Source organism: Dendropsophus ebraccatus, chromosome 6 (genome assembly GCF_027789765.1).
Source record: "Dendropsophus ebraccatus isolate aDenEbr1 chromosome 6, aDenEbr1.pat, whole genome shotgun sequence".
Classification (NCBI taxonomy): domain Eukaryota; kingdom Metazoa; phylum Chordata; class Amphibia; order Anura; family Hylidae; genus Dendropsophus; species Dendropsophus ebraccatus.
In genome coordinates this window covers 93,830,648-93,849,496 of record NC_091459.1, presented here as the reverse complement: position 1 = coordinate 93,849,496, position 18,849 = coordinate 93,830,648, and the positions used below count along the sequence as shown (strand labels likewise).

Sequence of the window (18,849 nt, the reverse complement as noted above, 5' to 3'; positions counted from 1 at the left end):
GGTCATTCACACTACAGAATGTTTTTACATCAAACTTTGCTTTCGTCAAAGAATCCACCTTTTGCAGCAATTACAGCATTGCACACCTTTGGCATTCTAGCTGTTAATCTGTTGAGGTAAGCTGGAGAAATTGCACCCCACGCTTCTAGAAGCAGCTCCCACAAGTTGGATTGGTTGGATGGGCACTTCTGGCGTACCATACGGTCAAGCTGCTCCCACAACAGCTCAATGGGGTTCAGATCTGGTGACTGCGCTGGCCACTCCATTACCAATAGAATACCAGCTGCCTGCTTCTGCTGTAAATAGTTCTTGCACAATTTGGAGGTGTGTTTAGGGTCATTGCCCTGTTGTAGGATGAAATTGGCTCCAATAAAGCGCTGTCCACTAGGTATGGCATGGCTTTGCAAAATTGAGTGATAGCCTTCCTTATTCAGAATCCCTTTTACCCTGTACAAATCTCCCACCTTACCAGCACCAAAGCAACCCCAGACCATCACGTTACCTTCACCATGCTTAACAGATGGCGTCAGGCATTCGTCCATCATCTTTTCATTTGTTCTGCGTCTCACAAACGTTCTTCTTTGTGATCCAAACACCTCAAACTTGGTTTCATCCGTCCACAACACTTTTTTCCAGTCTTCCTCTGTCCAATGTCTGTGTTCTTTTGCCCATCTTAATCTTTTTCTTTTATTGGCCAGTCTCAGATGTGGCTTTTTCTTTGCCACTCTGCCCTGAAGCCCAAATTCCCGCAGCCGCCTCTTCACTGTAGATGTTGACACTGGTGTTTTGCGGGTACTATTTAATGAAGATGAGAGTTGGGGACCTGTGAGGCGTCTGTTTCTCAAACTAGAGGCTCTAATGAGACTCTTTTTCTACTCTGGTTAGAGCCTGTTTGTGCTGTCCTCTGAAGGGAGTAGTACACACCGTTGTAGGAAATCTTCAATTTCTTAGCAATTTCTCGCATGGACTAGCCTTAATTTCTAAGAACAAGAATAGACTGTCGAGTTTCAGATGAAAGTTCTCTTTTTCTTGCCATTTTGAGCATTTAATTGACCCCACAAATGTGATGCTCCAGAAACACAATCTGCTCAAAGGAAAGTCAGTTTTGTAGCTTCTGTAACAAGCTAGACTGTTTTCAGATGTGTGAACATGATTGCACAAGGGTTTTCTAATCATCAATTAGCCTTGTGAGCCAATGAGCAAACACATTGTACCATTAGAACACTGGAGTGATAGTTGCTGGAAATGGGCCTCTATACACCTATGTAGATATTGCACCAAAAACCAGACATTTGCAGCTAGAATAGTCATTTACCACATTAGCAATGTATTGAGTGTATTTGTTTAAAGTTAGGACTAGTTTAAAGTTATCTTCATTGAAAAGTACAGGGCTTTTCCTTCAAAAATAAGGACATTTCAATGTGACCCCAAACATTTGAACAGTAGTGTACACTCATGTTGGGATGCCATAAAGACTTGGGGAACTGGTAAACATCCATTTACTTATTATTATTTACACCTGTGACACTGATGATTGGGGTATGTGATGTAGGGGATACTGTATATGTATATTGAATGCATTACATACACAGTGAAGATATGTAAATTTATGTGATACACTGGATCACTGCTAAATATCTGTAATTAATACTTAATTAATACACAACTGTTACCATGGATTGTGATTGCTGTGAGCACATACTTAAAGGGGTTATCTAGTGCTACAAAAACATGGCCACTTTCTTCCAGAGACAACACGACTTTTGTCTCCAGCTCAGGTGTGGTTTGCAATTAAGCTCCATTCACTTCAATGGAACTAAGTTGCAAAACCCCACCCAAACTGGAGACAAGAGAGGGGCTGTCTGTGCAATTAAGTGGCCATGTTTTTGTAGCGCTGGACAACCCCATTAATTGTGAGCTTGGCACAATGTATTGATGGTTGATAAAAGGCTATTGTGTACAGTCGAAACATAACTAGGGTGTGAATAAAGCCACCAATTCTTTCACTTTTCAAGTGCTGTCTTCTTCTATTGATTTTTAGGTGTAGTATTGAAACCTCCATGGTTAAAGAAGTCCGGCCAAAACTATTTTTTAATATGTTATTACTTACGGAAAGTGAGACAAATTTCTAATGTACATTAATTATGGGAAATGCACATATATGGCTATTTCCCTTAATTTAGTAGATCAGGGAGACTTCAGATTCTCTAAAAAGAGATGACGTTACGAACCGGGGGTGTAATTACAATGGATCGCCTGCAGGGGCGCACTATATACTGTATAGAAGTCAATGAGTACCATTGACTTCTATATATAGTGCGCCCCTGCTGGACACTCCATTGAAATTACAATGGATGTGTATGTAAATGTAATACAGTATACAGTGTTTTTGATTGAATACATTTATGGAATACTTTGGGGAGCAAGTGTCCTTGCTCCCCAAAGTATTCCATAAATGTAATCAACCAGTACATAACAGTAAGCACGCCGCCGCCACCGAACGATCGCCGCTACCGAACGCCCGCCGAACCGCCGCTCTGGACTACGCTCAACTACTACTCTCATCAGAGAGAGTAGTTGCTGGGTTCTATCGTCGCTGCCGCTGCTGGGGCTTATGTCACCTTCGTAGGGCGGGTAACCCGACACTGCAGGGCAGAAGGTGGTTCTATCAACATTAAGGTCGAAACACGGGCACAAATATCTTCCTCTCAAGTATTCTTCTGAAGTATGTCTTCTCTCAAGTTCCGCCAGAGCACATTACTACACTGGGTTGGGGCTCTCCCGACAAACTCCTCTTACCTCCTCTAAACTCTTCTACTCTTCTCAATGCTAAACCAAACTAGCACTGCTATTCTACCTCAGCACTTAAGTATATCTCAGCACAGATTCAGTGAGCTTAAGTCACCTATTAAACAGCTATCCCGTTTTGCGATAGACTTTCAGTAAAATCACTTTATTTATACTAATTTGCCTCAGTGATCATTGCACCAGCACCTACATACACCTGTTACACCATCTTTGGGTTATTTTCCCCTTTCTGTGGGTGGCGGTACCGACAGTCCGGGTGGGTCAACTTCCCACTCTGGACCACTGTGATAAGAGCCCAAGGGACCCATCACAACCTGGAAGGTCATAAACAAAGCAGGTATACCATCACACCTGTGTGCTGAACTAGCACTGGAGTCAAAACAGTACCATCAATGGCTGAGCTATATTCCAACCACCGACTATCATCATCCCGGCAGTTGGGTACTAAAGAACAAAATAACGACACCGCACCCGGACCTTAGATCATAGCGGATCTTGCTGCAAAACACATAGTGAGATTTCCGCTGTGATACGTCCTGTGTGAAGGCACCCTCAACCAGTGTTTTCATGCACCATGCACCAATCATTCATCAAGCATTTTAGTTAGCACCACCAAATTGTATTGTTCTGTTTCAAGCAAACTGTTTTACACCACCATTAACCTTCAGCCTGTGTCCAAGTGAATATTCTATTTTTTTTTCTGATATGGAGCCTTGTGACAGTCAGGAAGATTGTGACACTACACTGTGGGGGCACAGGAACAAGCATAGATTCTTTACTGCCTACACTGGTCTATTTTTTTTTTTTTTTTTACGTACTCCTTTTATTCTTGGTTCTAATAGTGTGTTAGTGCTGCTACTACCTTCCTTACTCAGTCACACATAGCCTGTCTTTCCCATAATATCCTATATTAAACTGCTGCTACTACTACTGATAGCCTTGCACAGTCACTCATCTCCTGCTTGAGTTGTTCACCTTCTTAATGCCACCCTGACTACAGAGGACAACTCTCAACTGCTACCAGCTGCAGGGAGCTGCCACTAATAGCCAACATGGAGCAATCTCCAGGACAGCTATTTAATAAAGATGAGCGAGTATACTTGTTAGAGTATTGAGGTGTTCAAAAGTACTGAGTAATGCATGATACTCGTGTAAAATAGCAGGTCTCCACCCTGCATGTTGGTGGATTAAATTAGCAAATAAACATCCAGGGAAGGGACTGGCACATCCTGCTATACCGCAGCCATGATAGCTGCTGGTTTAGCAGTGATTAGCCAGCCGCATCAGTTTATCTGGGTGTATATAGACCTAGGTCACCTAATATATACATATATATTTATATATTCCATAGATATGTGCAATATACTATTATACAAGTGATATGTAAATTCAGGCTATTTACTTTGATTCATGTCCCCTCTCCCCAATTTTTGTGTGTGGTGCTGTTCCTTCGTCTCCAATTTTTAATGTAATTTTTAAATTGTGTAATAATAAAGATTTATTGTGATACATTATTCATTGTCCAGCAAAACATTTTTTGGGGATCCCCTAGGGATTCCTGTTTCTTTATGCTAATGCTTGATTTACTTGCATTCTATTAGCTGAGAGTGAGAGATGCTGGAGCAGGGTCAGCAGTAGTGTAAGACTTGGTTATTATTATTATTATTATTATTATTATTATTATTATTATTATTATTATTATAGTGCTTGAAAAGCACTATATTGTAATCCGTATTCTTCTTCTTCTTTTTCTTCTTCTTCCGTTTCTTCTTCTTCCAGCCATTTTTCTGTGCGTAATACAGCCCGAACTGCTTTGCGCACAGACTCCGTTCAAACTGCGTTTCAAAGCCCTCGGCGGTGTGTGGTGTGCTATCTATTTTTTATTTCGATCAGATTTGTCATTTTTAAATACCCCGAATTTCCCTTAGAATATAATGGCCTATTGCAAATAATGGCCACACTCTAACCGCTAACAGCCAATCACAACACATATGCAAATAGCTGAAATATAGCAGCCAATAGGAACTCTAAGGTCTTGTCAGGCAATGTCTCACACCATCCACAGTCACATGTCCACTATTGGCCAATAGAAGATGTAATATATGGAAGGTCCTTAACGATTTTGTCTCACTAACATGAGTAAGATTGTCATGGTAACCGAACAATGATCTTTACCATTATAAGTACCCAGGTCGCTCTTAAAGGGACCCAGGTCGCTCTTAAAGGGACCCATGTCGCCCTTAAAAGGACGCAAGTCGCTCTTAAAGGTAACCAAGTCGCTCTTAAAGGGACAGGAGCCATGTCGCTCTTAAAGGGACCCAAGTCGTTCTTAAAGGGACCCAAGTCGCTCTTAAAGGGTCCCATGTCGCTCTTAAAGGGATCCAAGTCGCTCTTAAAGGGACCGTACCCAAGTCGCTCTTAAAGGGACAAGACGCATGTTGCTCTAAAAGGGACCCAAGTCGCTCCAATAGATATGGGACCCATGTCACTCTTAAAGAGACCCATGTCGCTAGAGCAACCTGGGTCCCTTTAAGAGCGACCTGGGTCCCTTTAAAAACAACCTGAGTCCTTTTAAGAGCCACCTGGGTCCATTTAAGAGCGACCTTGGTCCCTTTAAGAGCCACCTGGGTACCTTTAGGAGCCACCTGGGTCCCTTTAAGAGCCACCTGGGTCCCTTTAAGAGCAACCTGGGTCCCTTTAAGAGCAACCTGGGTCCCTTTAAGAGTGAAATGGGTCCTTTTAAGAACAAAATGGGTCCCTTTAAGAGCAACCTGGGTCCCTTTAAGAGCAACCTGGGTCCCTTTAAGAGCGACCTGGGTCCTTTAAGAGTGACTAGTGTCCATTTAAGAGCGACCTGGGTCTCTTTAAGAGTGGCCTGGGTCCATTTAAGAGAAATGGGTCCCTTTAAGAGCGAACTGGATCCCTTTAAGAGCCACCCGGGTCCCTTTAAGAGCAAAATGGGTCCCTTTAAGAGCAAAATGGGTCCCTTTAAGAATGACCTGGGTCCCTTTAAGAGTGAAACGGGTCCCTTTAAGAGCGACCTGGGTCCCTTTAAGAGCGACCTGGGTCCCATGTTGCTCTTAAAGGGACGGGAGCCAAGTTGCTCTTAAAGGGATGGGACCCAAGTCGCTCTTAAAGGGAAGGCACCCAGGATTAAAGTTTCTCTTAAAGGGAAGTCACTGGTAAAGGGGTGCTCTTTTCAAGCACTATGTATTTCCCTGGAAATGCAAATCTAGTAATTATTAATATTTTTTTTTTTATTTATAGAGCGCCCTTAATTCAAGAACGCTAAACAACCCATAGGAGTTAACAAAGGTCTTGATGTGTGGATGAGATCCGGATGTGTCGGGTAGCGAGTTCCAGAGGATATGGGAGGCTCGGGCAAAGTCGTGGAGGCGGTTGTGTAAGGTACGAACAAAAGAGGGAGGGGGGAGAACTTAAGCAGCGACCTGGAAGATCGAAGGTCGGCAACTATTTAAAAATGCTTTATAGGAGTAGTAATATCCCTGTGTGACACAGGAAAAAAGCATCTGACATAGAGTATAGGACAATACAGTGCTCTTTGGAGTCTTAGGTGCATCCATGCATGCTCCCCCTGTGGTTCCTGTTCCATTTCCATGGTGTCTGTATCACTTTCTGAGGTTCTCAGGTGAACCAGACACTCACCCCTCTGCTAAGTAGGAGCTCCTGAAAAAAAGTTCTAATCTCCTATTAAGTTTAATAGAGTTCCTCACTCGATCTAGCATTCAAGTATTGAAAAATACTCACTTATCTCTACTGTTTAACCATTTAAGTGACGCTGTCAAAACTGACAGTGGGATCTAAATGCCACTGCTTTGTATCATTGGTGGTGCAGTTTACTGATTTACTTCTCGTCACGCCCCTTTAAGAAGGAGAGACAACTATTATTTGTTTGGAGTAGTGATTCATGAAAATATATGACAAAGATAGGAAAAGTAATCAGATTCTGTGACAAACTTTATTTTTTATTGCCTTTTTGAAAAAAAGAAATAAAAAACATGTTAAAAATTACAAAGACAACACCAGGAACCCTATGTAACACTTGTTTCTAAGCAAAATCTTCCAAGTGTCTTGTATTTCCTATGAAGGCACAAGGATTTCTATGCCTTTAAATGTTTGTTCATCCTGTGTTTTCCTAGACAGTGTAAGATGAGATCAGCAGAGGCGTGCCTTGCTTCTGATGTAAAGGATAAGGCAGAAGTCGCTCTAACTGCTGTACAGCTGGGAGTGAATGACCACAAAATTAACTCTGCTTCCCTGAACATCACAGATGTTAGTATCCTGGCTCTGTCACCTGGGCTCAGCTCTAGTTGTAATTCTGCACCTGAGGGCTGGATTCAGGTAAGAGAAGGACTGTATACTATTTTATGACATGTTGTAGTAGAGTGTATTAGATACTGACTAACTTTCCTTATAGGTTTTCTGCTTGTGTCCTCAACAAGTAAAACAAGTAAGTGCTTCTTTTCTTACTCTCCTTCAGTAACACTATACAGATACTGTATAGATATTACATTAAAGTTTGCTACAGTACAGTATGCTATGGCTTTAAATGTCAACTTAAATATGTCTCTATTGTGGTCTTTGGTTAAATATGAAGTTAAAGCTTACTACATGTGTATATTATGCTTATTCTGATTTATATGTTATCATCTGCTTCTTTCTGAATTACTGTTATATCTACTGTTAATGATGCTGTTTGTGCTGGGATAACAATAACTCACACAATTTTCCCTATTTCTTCTTCTTCTTCTTCTTCTTCTTCTTCTTCTTCTTCTTCTTCTTCTTCTTCTTCTTCTTCTTCTTCTTCTTCTTCTTCTTTTTCTTCTCCTCCTCCTCCTCCTCCTCCTTCTCCTTCTCCTTCTTCTTCCTCATCCCATGTGCAGCAGTAATAACAAAAAAGGTTTTTTTTTTTATATCAGTGAATAATGTCATGAGTAATAATCCTTTCCACTAGCTGTGATGTTCCTTTACAAAGCCATGTTTTCCAAAGTGACATGAAATAGTAATAAGCTTACAGCTACTTTAATGGAACTTTCTGAATATTGATACTTTTGAATTATTTAACGATTCAGTTACTTTAGTAATACCATTATATCGTTGTTGTTGTTGTTGTTGTTGTTGTTGTTGTTGTTATTATTTTTTGTATTGCAATTTAAATGACATTTCTGGAGTTTCTTTCCTTATAAATTGCTCATATCAGTTATTTCATACTGAATGTAAGCATATACAGTACTATAGCAGACAAGTCATGACAGCTGCCTGGTACGCTTTAAGAGCAGTGATGATAACCTTTCAAGGACTAGATACTACTACTACTGGATTATTGGCCATGTCATATTGATTAAAACAGATCTAAATCTTTCCAGGTCACTCTCTGATAGTAAAGCAGATAAGATGAGCTGCCAATATTAACCTTACATGTATGCAAAGGAGCAGGAGATATGTTAAGTTGTGATACATGTTCCTGAAATGTCTGCATACACCCAATGCAAAGTAATGACATATCATAGATGCTTTATGCTGAGTTCCCCCTTACATTAGCATCTACATGTGCTGTACAGTATACAGTCTTATTTCTGGCAGTAAAGTAACTGGCTACAAAGCCCGGTGTCTATTCAGTAATGAAACAGAAAATGGGCAGTATTAATTGCATTCCTTTCACTACAATATCCCCAATTTGCCTTTTCACATAAATACAGAACATCTGTTGCCGCACAGTTGCTGTGTTAAATGTTCCTTTAAATAAACATTGTAACACATTGTAGATTACATTCTTGATGATTCTAGATGTACATTCAGGAGACATAACAGCAATACACCGCTAACTGTCCCCAACTTGTGTATTTGTTTCTCTACTGAAAAGGATAATGCAAATACATACAAGTAATAGATCATGTTAATCCATCTATTCTATTAGAGAAACTCTGGTTTAGACTAAAAACACACTTTCCACCGTGTGATAATTCATGTGGGAGTCCTTTAGAATGCCCTAGTGAATCACTTCTTACATGTGTTGTTTGCCAGGCAATGGGCCAACAATCTTTAGGAGACTACAACTGGAAGGTGATATTGCTTAATATCTACACTCCTGTGGAAATCAGTTCTCATCCAGCTGAAGGACTATTGGTGTTTATTCATCAAAACATCCAGGTTTATGAAGGAAGATGCTAGCTAGCCCTGATGTGATAAGGAAAATGTATATGGAAATTGTAATGCTCCTCTTAATATCTGGCTAGGTTTGCCAGTGCTAACAGAAACCCCTGAAAACATAGCATCAGCATATCCGTTCCCAGCACCCAAGTGGGAAAGAAGACCATAATTCCCTGATGGGACAGTAACATTGGTTAATATTCATTTGTTTTTAATATGTAAATTCTGAGGAAGTGTAAAAGATTATCAAGAGACTATGAGTTATTTTCCAACTACATCTGGTCACCAAGTCTCAACGTGAATCTCTATAGTTAACCCTTTGGGGAGAACATCACACTATAAAATATTAAATACAGTAGTTTGGTGTCCCTCAGCCTGTTGCTAAACTTAAAACTATCATCATGCTCTCACGCCATTAGATTGTCCGTGCATGGTGGGAGTTGTTGTTTTGCTACAGCTGGAGAGCCACAGGTTGGGTACATAGCAGTACTTACCCACATATCTTATTCTCATAGCAGTACTTACCCACATATCTTATGCTCATAGCAGTACTTACCCACATATCTTATCCTGATAGCAGTACTTACCCACATATCTTATCCTCCTAGCAGTACTTATCCACATATCTTATCCTGATAGCAGTATTTATCCACATATCTTATCTTCCTAGCAGTACTTATCCACATATCTTATCCTGATAGCAGTATTTATCCACATATCTTATCTTCCTAGCAGTACTTATCCACATATCTTATCCTCCTAGCAGTACTTATCCACATATCTTATCCTGATAGCAGTATTTATCCACATATCTTATCCTCATGGCAGTACTTAACCACATATCTTATCCTCATAGCAATACTTATCTACATATCTTATCCTCATAGCACTACTTATCCACATATGTCAACAAATTTATTTTCTTCTAATGAGTAAATAAACATTTCATTTCATGAGTATTCTATGTCAGTAGTACATTCATTCCTGGTATGGTCAAGCGTGGACTTTTTTTTTTTTTTTTCATGTAGATGAGTTTGTGAAAGATGGAAGTTTTCCAAAACAAACTGAGCTTCTATATTAATGGTGAGTGGGTGTATAACAAATTAGAGTGTGGAATGCTGATTTTAACATGCCTGCCTGCAAATCTATCTAAAAGCGGAAACTAAAGTATAACTTTACATACACATCTCTTCATCTAGAGACATAGATAGATAGATAGATAGATAGATAGATAGATAGATAGATAGATAGATTTTTTTAATGGACAAGATAAGTTGTAGAAATTAAACTGCAAGTTGTATGGTAACAACAAATAGTGGAGTTATGTACAGCTCCACTCTGGATGTAGATTACAGAGAGCTTTTATGAAGTGACTGCTTGAGAATGTTTCCTACATGGTGATACAGAGAACACCCTGTTTATTTAATAAGAAATATTTCTGTCTGTGCTAATAAACAACATAAAATAAATGACCCTTAAATTCACATTCCATAATATATTATAAGCAACATAAGTCACAGGAAATCAGAGAATATTAGATGTTTGTTTATTCATGAAGAAAATGTTTTATTAACAGAAAACAAGTAAAAGTATTCAATATTGCCAAGATCAGGAATCCCAGTATTACCTTTCCCTAACTCACTGGCCTCATTGAATACACAATGCAGAGATTAGACTAGGTTTTTTGTGGTCTTACCAAACAAGTGAACATATTTTTTTTGGAACATTTTACGTCTTTTTATTACTAAACTGTATGTTCATAACATCTCCCACAAGATGCTGTAAATGTGTGACATTAGTGCCCTAAGTTCCCTAATCTTGCAGAAAGTATCAAATTATTTTCAATTGTCACAAACACATTGAGCAATAATTGACACAATTTAAAATAATGGACCTTTACTTATACTGCAAGACTACAACACATTATGGCTATGTTCCCGCACAGTATTTTTGCTCAGTATTTTGTAAAACCAAGAGTGGATTGAAAATACAGAAAGGCTATATTAACGCTCTGTTGAAATGTTATTTGACAGTAAATGATGGCCATCCATTAAATTTCAACAGTGTGGGAACATAGACATTCTGTGTTTTCAATCCACTCCTGGTTTTGGTTGTAAAATACTGACCAGATGATAAAAAAAGCTGTATTTTGCAATAGCAGGTTGTAAATAGTAGGCATGTTTATTATTTGGACGGTTGTAATCAATTATAGCCATTATTCTATGTTGCAATTTGCAACAACTGCTGTAATTAATTAAAAAAATACTTTACATTAGAAATGAACGGAATCCCGGCCGGAGTGTATACACATAGTATACACTCCAGATTGCAAACGGCCACAAAGAAAACTGACATGTCAGTTTTGCGCGGCCACTATTCATTGAGTAGTGGCTGCACAGAACTGTCAGTTCACACAATAGAACGTGCGGCTCCAGCCGCACTTTCCCTTGTGTGCTATGGTGAAATAGGATGCGCCCGCATCCTAATTCAACATAAATTAATTCATCTAGCCCCTACTGCAGTACCGGCCGGGATGAACTTTACTGACATCGGGCGTTCTGTGACACGGCCAGTGTCTTACAGCACGTGAACCAGGCCTTAGGCTACGTTCACATTTGGTATAAGACCGGCTGTTCCGTGACCAGGCCGGGTCACAGAACAGCTGGTCCCAGAAAAGATCATCCTGGTCAGTACTGCAGTTCAATGAATAGCGCCTGCAGAAAACTGACATGTCAGTTTCTCGCTGCGCCACTAGGGATCTCGGCCGTAGTGTATACCATTCCATAGACGGCAGCATAACATATATTTTCGTATTAATCACAGCTGTTGCAATCGGCAACAATGGCCGTACTTTTACGAAAATATACGTTGTGTAAACATGGCCCAATATTGTATTTTTACCTTAAAGTTAGGGCAGTAATTACCTTTATTTTAAAGTGTGTGAACAAGTAATTTTATTGACTTCTGTAATTTCTTTCCTCTAAAATATTTAACCATAGACATTAATGGCATACATTTTGTTAGCAGTTTTGCTTATCTCTCATGCTCTTACCAAGACTAGGATTCCTTATCAAATATTTATAGTTTATCTTGTTGCTATACCTTAAATGAAGGCGGACATTTAATAAGGTGATAGGACAATTTAAACCTTTGGCTTCGCTGATGGATATTTGCAGTTATTAAAGCGAGTTATCCCTTAAAAAAAATACAGCATGCATGCCTTCTCCCTCCCACATCCCAGCCCTGCCCAGCATGATGGATGTCCAAATGTCAGTTCCAGTACTGAGCTCTATATGTCAGATAGATGCCCTTCAAGGAAAAATAGCATCCTCATTCTATCTATCTATCTATCCATCTATCTTGGCAAGTCTTGCTTTTTCTTTCTGGATATGTGGTTGTTTGCTAATTACATTTATCAAGTATACTCAAGGTGGCAGTAATGGCTTATACAGTAGGCCAGTTGGTATCTAGGGATATTCAGGGGTTGAGAAACAGTTGACTTACAGTAACTTATGTGAAGAAGCACAGCTGCTATATAAATTACAATGGGGAGACAGATGAAAGGTAGAAAACACATTTTTGAGTCCTTGATAAAATTAGAACTAAAACTGGAAGTGTGTTTTAGACTCTACCGGACTAAAAAGAACATTAATTAAAATTGAGTCATAGTTATAGGTCAACTTGTGGTAGAAAAAAAAATAAAGATTAGACAAAGCTACAACTGCTAGAAATGATTACTGTACTGCTCTGCACAGATGCATCGTTATGTATGTAGGGGCAACTGGGGATCTAGTGGTTGGATGATCCATTACAAGACTACCTCCTTCATTACTACTGCTTAGCATACAGTATATATTGAAAATTGCAAGTTAGAGTTAGAGGAGGTAGCTGTCATGTGAGACAGGAATCAGTGCAGTCTTGCTCTTACCCACTCCACTGTGCCTACCTTCTTTGATGATCTAAACTTTAGTCCCCAACTTGGCAACAGTCCCTACACAGGGATATGTGCAAAGTAGAAGAAGATTGACATACCGCTGCAAAATATTGCTGCCCCGTTAAGCCCCCGAGGGCCTGAGCATACTGTACCTGCTCCTGATACTGTATCCTGCTGCAAGTTTGTCTTTCCATTTAAAATAACTGTTTAGGGATCCGCGGCGGAACACCAAGAGGTCAGGCAGGCTAAGTCAATACCCTGAGGTCACGTTGGGTCAAAATTGTGCCACAGCGCTTATTCTAGCAGTGCCATTTATTCCTCATACTGCCACACTGTTCCCGATATCGCCTCCTAAAGGGGCCGGGTCACCAGGGGGAGAATATATTGCTGCACTGGGGGTGCTGTGCCCACCTCCAGTGCACCAAAGTAGCACATTTGCATAGTTACTAAAAAAACAAAGATTTCGGGAACCAGGCACCAATATGAGGAATAGATGTTATTGCTAGAATACGTGTGGCTGCACTGTTCAGATGGTATGTTAATGTTTCTTTACTAAGTCTTGTGGTACCTTTCCTTTAAACGTGTTCTTAGAAGTCCTGATGTTGTATGAGAGAAGTTATGTCCTTTTAGCTCATATTTAAGCAGCTGTCATCTTGTGGAAAGAGAGCTGTGCTGCAGGAGCAGACGCCGATGTTGGCAACGGTTTGTTCCACAAAATGTTGCAGGTTTCGGTGTCTGCTTTTGCAACACAGGTCTCTTTCCACAAGATGACAGCTGCTTAAATATGAGCTAAAAGGACATAACTTCTCTCATACAGCATCAGGACTTCTAAAAGCATGTGTTGGGAGAATATTACCTTGTGCAACTGTATTTTATAAAGTATTGGATAAATACACGTGAAGCATATAATCGTTGGTGTATTTCTTCATTGGTTGGACTGTTACAAGGTTCACAAGCCCTCGATTACACACAAATAAGAGAGAAGAATAGTGCAGCTTTATTTGTTATATTGTTGGACATTACTGCAAGGAAGCATGGGATGCTGGTTCCTGCTCTGGTTCAGCATCTTACCTCTGACAAACTTATCTCTATCGCCAAGACAGACAACTCTCCTGACAACTAGGGAATGTCTCAGGGAGCGCATAGCAAAGGACAGATGGGGTGCAGAAGACAGGCCATGTAAGTTTCTGATAGTAGTATTGGTAAGTGACTTTTTTGTTTTATAGCAGCTAAAATCCTGCTGACACTGTTAGATTGCCGTTAGGCCAAGGAGACACATGGTACCTCTTATATATCTATCTGTGCTTCCACAACATGGAAATATGCTTTTATTTGTGAAAAGTAAGAAAGAGGCTTTTCCAAGCTCCTGACATTCTGGGCGTTGGATTGTTTCCTCATTCCCTCTCTCATCCTTCTCCCCGCTTAATCAAGAGTTATCTGAAAACTAAATCCCAAGCAGGAATAGTGATGGGGCGAAGCTGCAATTCCTCAGCTTGGGGAAACCTTTTTGACATATTGCACCAGCAAATAAAGGCATTTTATACATTATGGAAGCAAAAAAGACAAATGAAAGACAAATGAAATTTTTCACCCATTTTTGGGCTCTATTAATGCACCAGTATTCGACAGGTGAATATTTTTTAGATGCAACTTTTTTTCTGCCTGTTTTGTGTATTCACCCATAAATTCCCTTAATCTGGTATTTGCACCCAGTTTATCATTTGCAACCTTTTAATGGGAACCAATCAGCCCTGTGCAGTCTGCGGCACATACTAGCCGTGGCTGCAGCAGAAGCTTTATTCTAGAGAAAATGCTACAGGTGCGCAGCAGGCAAAGGCGGGCAGGTAGTCATCTGGGTGGCTCTCCTCCCTTGTCTAGTCATGATCTCTGCCTGTCAGCATGCTCACCCAGTTGACTGCCTGCCTGCCTGTGCCTATCACGCGCCAGCGGTTTATAACTTAGTTTTCTCCGGTGTAAAGCTGTTGCTGCAGCCACGGCTAGTATGTGCCGAGTTTTATACAGTGCTCCAGGGAACCAAATCAGCCCAATTGGGCTCATTGGTACCCTTTAAAAAGTTACAAAAACTGGTGCAGGCTTACATCTGGTCAGCACCAGGTGAATATGTTTGTGACTTTTTACTTAGACACATTTAATATGAAAGTGGACTTTTCCATAAATCACAAACAACATATTGGAACAAAAAAAACAAACAGTTTGGAACATGAATTGTAGCTGACAGATTAACACATGTATAAAACTTGGTTCACTTAAGCTCCTACACTTACTTTTAGAAAATGAACAGTGAAATTAAACTTCCCTTTCACAGTAATTATGGCTTGCACTGTATACAGCAAACACACGGGTGACTGTTTTGTATATTTAATATGTCCAAACATGGTATCAACTTTTCATGTTGGCTGTGAACAAGAGCACATGACATCTGCTAGAAAAACTTTGGCTAGCTCCATAACCTCCTAAGACTTTAATACTCCATAAAGGTTTAAAAATATATCTTTCCAATAGTACTAAAAATTACATTATTTTGTTGCTGAAGTTTTTGTGTGGCGCATGACTATAAGCTTCTGGAATTGTATCTAACATGAAGAAGAATTCAAAGGCATTCTGTTGGCTCCTGGGGCCAAGCTGGACGAACAAAAAGTATTGTTCCTACAAAAATAAACAGCAATTTTTTATACTGAGGTGCTCAAGACAGATATTATAACAGTCAACTGGGAGATCTCTAGCAAGGTACAAACTTCAAGGACAATCAAACACATAAAAAAACACACACACAACCCTATTAGAGCGATCAGTGTCACTCATGTTCATGTAATTGTAATTGTTCATGTAATTGTATCAAAACAAAATGTATAAATCCACAAACCTAATTACATACTATTGTAGAAACATGAAGCTGTGATGTCCCCCTAATGTTATCAGGGCCCGGGAGCTATACCATAAGAGATAAAATAGTAACTAGATAATGGGCTGTAATAGCGAGCTCCGGCACCATAATGTACTTAAGGAAGCGATTAATGAAAGTTAGTATTTTGCTTCGATAAAACAATACATTCTGAGTGGCACTTATCCTATAATCTGGTGTATATGACTGTACTTGTAGCATACGTATACATTAGCCATTTTATAACCAATGGCTCAAGAGTTGATTTTAATGATACTTTAATGTTGTTAGTAGATCTAGTTTACTATATAGAAAAACAAATCCATTACTGGCTGAGGGTATTGTTTCATCTTACAAATTACTATCACAGTTACTGTACATACTGTAAATCGGTTGAAGGCTGGAAAAGCAGTGAATACAGTCCCGGGGACGTTATGTTTACAGATGAAAGTCAATGGTGTAAAACTAAACTTGACTACTAGCATTACTAGAAATTTGCACACTGCATTTTGGTTCAGATTATGTACCCATTGTACAGATTCTGAAACGGCCTTTCCTAGCTTAGTGTCTAGTGCCAAATTAGTGTGGGCAAAAGTTGCATCTTTTGATTATTTTTTTTTACCAATGACAAAAATAAGCAATATAACTAGATGTCATATAGTTAGTGACAAAAATTATGGGGTGCATTGATTAAGACAGATGTACTTGTACACTAGTCTTAAATTAGGTCCCATCCCTATTCACTATACTGAACTAAGAGATGCACAAAAGGTGCAAAAATATACACCAGCTCTCAAGCAGGTGTAGACCTGTGCCATGATTTATGCCTGCCATTAGGCACGACTGACAAAGTTGTATGGTGATGGCCCACCACATTTGTGGCTTCGCTCACATGCATCTGTCACAATTAAGAACCTGCCCTGGCACCGCCCATCACCTTGGACAATGGAATCTATCAGGTAATGTTGGCACGGGATAGCAAGTTGAGTACTGGGAAGGTAATACCTTTTCAGCTTCTCACACAACCCACTAAAGTGCCTTGTAATGTGGGGTTTGGACTTGGTTTCTCTTAGAAAAAAGACAAGTGCAGACCAACATAGTAGCAATAGACCAGTGGACTGAACTTTTCCAAAATATTTTCCAACCAAACATGGCAGAAGTGAGAAGCTCCTGTTCCTTGTTACTTACTTTGTTAATCGCTTTCCGAACAAAAAAGCAACTTGATTAATTGATAATATTATTAGCTTCTGTTTGAACTCTCTGCAACTAAATATTTTAGTATGTCATGTACAACTATCTCAATGACCTATATGAATTTCTATAATAGCGTCTCCTCTAGGCGCCTGTGGTAAGTCATAGGTCATAGAAAATAATTCATTCTTCGTTTCTCACTTGAGTAAAATCTAGCAGCATTTAGTCAATGCAAAGATGAGATCATACAAAGATTAAATTATACTGATTTATTGTAAGTTGGTTAACACAGTTGACAATCTAGAAAGTCATCTTAAGCTAGCAAAACCTGAAACTCCTTTATGGCCATCTTCTATGTGGAGACTACTATGGTTTTCCTCCTAAAATAGCTAGGGGACAGTCAGGTGAATTTGGGCTTTCATCTTACCATTGAATATACAGACTCAAGTCACCCAGCCTCTTCTGCAAAAGAGATCACTTAAATGGTACTGTACAAATAATGTTTGGATAGGGGATACCTTTTTGTGCTATAACCCCTTTAAGCTGGTTTAGCACAGGTCAGCTCTTTCACTTGGGCCTTTTTTCGTGGCACACCCCATGACATTAACCTTGGTCGTCCCGTAACTCATTATATAACTTATTTCCAACTAAACACAACAGAAAGAGGACACAATTCTTAGTTGGGAACAGGTCAGAAAATATGCAAGAAAATATGACTTTACTGAAAGAAGAGTGGATGCTTGGATCAACCTTCCAGCAGATGTGGTTGGTAAATCTACAATAACTGAATTTAAACCTGCCTGGGATAAACATATATCAATCCATTAAAAGGGCAGACTGGATGAACCAAGTGGTCATTTTCTGCCGATAATCTACATTTTCTATGTTGTCTTCACTCAAGTGAACTGTATCCACTGATGATATAGCCTTCCTACTTTTTTTCACAAAGTTTTCAGAGGACATTCCAGGATAAAGCTAGATCTTAAAGCATGCATGACATAATCATTTCTGCAGTGTGTTTGAGAACAAGAGGGGTGATGGGAAAGGTATGAAAGAGCATCTGGAGTAAATGTGCCTTTCTCATTTATGTTTGGAAATCTGTTTTCCCTAAGGCATTGCTTTACATTTTGTAATATCCTATATATCCTGCATCCAGAAAGTTTGAGATACAATAAATATTTACGCCTCCTTAAGGAATTAGAAAAGGATATCACCCCTGAGAGAATCCCATGCCATTTTCATTGGAATGTTCTCCCCACAAAGAAGAATTACATATGTTTTCTATTTGCACGAAATGTGTATTTTGCATCCTTTTTACTGAATTCAAGTTTAAAATAACATGTTTATTGTTATCCAGTCTCATCCAGTGAGAAATTCTAGCTGAATCTAGTTTTAACAGCCTTTAACTAAAATCACGTACAAGGCTAAAGCTGGTATTCTGAGATTGATAATTAATATCAATTAGGCTAGGTTCACACTGCGTTTTCAGCATCCATTTAACGCATCCGTTTTTTGCAAAAAACGCATGAAAAACGGATTGCAAAAAACTGATTCATTTGTGTGCATCCGTTTTTCCATTGACTTCCATTATAAAAAAAAACGGATCCGTTTTTTTTGACGGACCAAAACGGACAAAAAAACGTTGCTGACCCTATTTTTCTGGACGTTAAAAAAAACGGATCCGTTAAACGGATGCTGAAAACGCAGTGTGAACCTAGCCTAATATATTATTTCGCCATCTTCTTTCCTTGGTTAATTATAATATTAGATGAGGACTATAAGGATTATCTCTATGTAAACTTTTTAGCACCAAAAAGTAGCTCCAATGACCTTAACCGCCATT

At 39.4% G+C, this 18,849-nt stretch overlaps 1 protein-coding gene across 3 annotated transcripts in view; it reads left to right on the top strand.

Annotated features, from left to right (window-relative positions):
- Positions 1-7,056: 7,056 nt before the first annotated feature.
- AGTR1 (angiotensin II receptor type 1) overlaps positions 7,057-18,849 on the top strand; it is a 38,683-nt gene continuing 26,890 nt past the window's right edge. For 2 of the 3 annotated variants that reach the window (XM_069975390.1, XM_069975389.1), the window contains exon 1: positions 7,057-7,170. The gene's annotated coding sequence lies outside the window, so the exon portion shown is untranslated. Of the gene's footprint in view, positions 7,171-7,246; positions 7,280-18,849 lie in introns of all 3 variants that reach the window. The other variant, XM_069975388.1, reaches the window with a different exon arrangement.